Genomic DNA, 4,207 nt, shown 5'->3' with positions numbered 1-4,207 from the left:
TGAACGTAAATGCATACCCTATTTCAAGATTGCGTATCAAATCAACTAGGAGACATAAACTGAATACGCAGATGATGATTACTTTGGACTCGTAAAATTTATCCCAGTTATGCTTAAAATCATCTTTAGTGTATTAGTTTTCTCTGCACGGGTCGCCCGCGTAGCGCAGTAGTTAGAGCGTCTGCCCTTGAGTCGCGAAGTAAGGAGTTGATCCTTACGTCGCGGGTTCGAATCCCACTGTGAGACGTGGAGACTGGTCCTTCGGATGAGACCCTATAAATCGAGGTCCCGTGTCGCAGTAGGTGCTGGCACGAAAAAGATCCCTCCCTTCGTGGCCTTCAGTGCTGAGTATAGGACAAAATTTGCAGCTCTCCACCGGCAAGTGGTGGCGTCTCCATATGAGTGAAAAATTCGCGAGAGGGACGTTAAACAATATACAATCAATCAATCTCTGCACGGCGACGGGATCTTGACACAGAATTTGTTTACTCAAATACCGTATAACGGGTATTTTTTCGTGCTGCTAATTTTTACTAATTTTTACGAGTTTTATAAATCCGTAAAATTTAAACTCGTAAAATTTCACAGAAGTAAAAAACGCCTCGCCTAAATTTTGAACATCGTATTATGAGAGTATTTCAATGCTATCATTGCCATTTAGCTAAGTACCTGGAGGCTATAGAATTAGTACTGACACTCGTTGGTATTTTGGGGAACTTTTTAATTGATTATCGATTAGGATCAAACAAGTAAATCTTAATTAATGCACAAATTATACAAACACCGTCAATTACCTGGTTCCTCTTACGGGACGCATGATTTATGATAATGGCTTAATTATTACAGACTGAAGTCTTCAAATTATATCCATTTTTCAAGACTTTGACCCTTTCTTCTTTTCATTTGCTTCCAGTAAAAACGTCGACATTTTAATGCATCGTAATCCGTGTCCCCTATAATTCTGTCAACTTAATGATGATGGCTTGAGTTGTCTCTCTTTGTTTTCATTAAAATGAAGACGGGCACGTGGTGCGCAACAACATATGTATTAATTAGCTATTCCAGTTAACGCCATTTTATCTAAAATTAGTAACATACCGGATGACACCCAGTGGCCATTTTAGCCATTTTCGCTCGAATTTGCTATGTGAAGTAAACATTGATATGAAAATGAATATACTTGATCTTTGCATTGACAATTGGAAGTAACTGATAAAGTAAGTAACACGACGTTTTCCTTAGATATTATTTCACTTAAGGTACGTAAACAACAATTCATTAAAGATATTATGAAGAAAATGTACTTTCAATCAATAGTATAGCATATGCGATATTTTTCAGATATTCATTTAAATTCTAAAGTTTGCTAAGATTAAGTACTATCTAACGATTTTTAACACAATAAATTATTTTTTTTTCGCGAATAAATTGATTTTCTAGAGAGTAGCACAAATTTACACAATTTTCTCAAAGAAATTGTCTTCATCGGGATCGGAGACATATTTATCATGTCGTGATTTATGTAAAATGAAGCGTTACAAGTTAAAAAATGAAAGTAAAGTTAATGCATTTTTGACTAATAATCATTATATTTCTTTTTCATAATTGATTATTTAAAACATGAAAATTAGTCAAATGGATCTTTGCTTTAATTCCATCACGTTCGAGTTACATCTCAGAGTTGTAATCCTACTTATAATCATACTTCCCTTTCTAAGGATGAAATTCTTCATAATCACCTGTCAGTTTTGAATACTTTTAATATTCCACAGAGCCAAAATGAATTTGAACTACTATATTGGATTCCGAAACTTCATAAGAATCCTTACAAACAAAGATACATTGCAGGTTCCAGTAAATGTTCAACCAAGCCTCTTTCGTTACTTCTCACTAAGATATTGACAGTAGTGAAGGAAAAACTTCAAGAGTATGCAACTATATATTCAAGAAGTGGTGTGAATCAGATCTGGATACTAAAAAATTCTAAAGAACTTCTGGACAATTTGAAATCACAAGACTTTACAAAAATCAACAGCTTAAAAACTTACGACTTTTCAACTTTATACCAACAATTCCCCACGACAAATTAAAATCCAGGCTTTTTGATATCATTGACAGCTGCTTCTTCAATAAAAATGGAACTCGTAAATTTACTTACCTCGTCATTGGTCATTTGCAAAATTATTTTGTTAAAACAGGTTCTGATTGCACACATAAGTACTCTGGAGTTGACATCAAGAAGATGCTTGAGTTTCTGAATGACAATATCTATGTGGTTTTTGGAGACCAGGTATTCCAACAATCTATAGGAATACCTATTGGTACAAATTGCGCTCCGTTATTAGCAGACATTTTTATATTCATATGAAGCAGAATTTAATCAAAAGAGGAAAACACTTGCTGTGGCCTTCAACTCGACATTTAGATATATCGACGACGTATTGTCAATTAATGATGGTAATTTCCATTCCTTCGTCGATACGATATATCATGGTGAGCTTGAGATAAAAGATACCACAGAGTCCGACACTTCTGTTTCATACTTGGATATTTTACTTGAAAAAGACACTAATGGTAATCTAACAACCAAGCTATATGATAAACGTGATAACTTTTCTATCGTTAACTTCCCTTACTTATGCAGCAATATACCTTCATCCCCTGCATACGGAGTATATATATCTCAGTTGATTCGATACGCAAGAGCATGCTCTACGTATGAACAATTTCTAAAACGAGGTAAATTATTGACAAGCAAGTTGATGAAACAAGAATATCAACAGTCTCGTTTAAAGTCATTATTTCGTAAGTTCTATGATCGATACAATGACCATGTCAGCAAATACAATTTACCATTGAGTCAAATGCTGACTGACGTTTTTCATTCCAATTGTTAGTCCATTATTTATACACTGAATTGAATTGACTACGGATTTTTTCCGTTATTTCCTGATCATGAAAAGGAGCACACGGCGGGTGTGACCGGTCGGCAGGGGATACTCACTCCTCCATGGCACCTGATCCCACCTCTGACGTTTCGGGAGTCCGTGTTTGCTCTGCTCTTAAATTGTATTGTTTTATGGACTTTGAGATTGAATACTGTTCGCTATCTCCATATCCTTCTTGATAGGCTCTCCTGGGTGGCAGAAGTTGTCATTGTTTTGGGTATTGTTGGGCATCAATATTAACTTTATTCCGTATAATTCAATATAAAGGATGCTCATTCCTTTCCTCTTTTGGACTTAACTGCTCACCTCTTTTGGACTTAACTGCTCAGAAATCAAAAATTTAATGTTGAAATCTTTCTTTCAATTTTTAGGTGGAATAGCTATATTAATTGACAAAGGAATAAATTCAGGGCATGTGATATATAAAGGTATTTACATGAATAAACATATCACTTAAGGAATCGACACTCGTTATCACGGGAACAATTTCGTTTTTATTTTACATCGGGTTGTCCAGGCATTTAAAACACGTATATGTATGTTAACGCATTCAAAACGCTAAAACATTGATCTGGAACTTCACCTCTGATGATTTTAATTTTACGGACATGCTCAATTCGTAAAAATTTAACGCGTAAAAAATAAAATTACCCTATTTCAACAGAAATTCGTAAGACTTTACAGCAGTAAAAATTACCCGTTATACGGTATTTCAGGGTAATAAATCGGAGAATTTTTTGTTACTTGAGGTTTTTATGGCGGTAAATAATTCTTAGAATTGTGAAAATGAGAAAGTTTTCGGACTTATGAGCAGACTGAAGTAAGTTTTATTAATAAGAAGATTCACTGGTCAGATACTATGTAGTTTATTTTCAAACTCTAGTTGTACAAATATTTGCCTTGAAGTAGTGTTCCATGCAGGCACGCAACTAAAATTATTAGCGATACTGTTAATTACATGTATAATACTATACATTGTATATCTAAATACAAACATATATCCATGTCATTTAATATGACTGAATTTAGATGGTATCTTTGTTAAATAAATCACGTACTGGAAAAATAAACTACATGTATTTTCTAATTTTATTTGATACCTATTTGTATTTATATCACTGGAACTGAGATTCGCACTATGGACCAATTACTTAAAAACACCTGATTTTTGTGAAAATAATATTTATCATAATTAAGATCCGATGTCTAAAAAGTATTTTTAACATTCATTTCAGCCGTGTAATCGGACACAATCTGTT

Source organism: Saccostrea cucullata, unplaced genomic scaffold (genome assembly GCF_032062105.1).
Source record: "Saccostrea cucullata isolate Sc308-1 unplaced genomic scaffold, CSIRO_AGI_Scuc_v1 ctg2119, whole genome shotgun sequence".
NCBI classification, from domain to species: domain Eukaryota; kingdom Metazoa; phylum Mollusca; class Bivalvia; order Ostreida; family Ostreidae; genus Saccostrea; species Saccostrea cuccullata.
The sequence above is the reverse complement of the archived record's forward strand: the minus strand, read 5'-3'. Positions refer to the sequence as shown.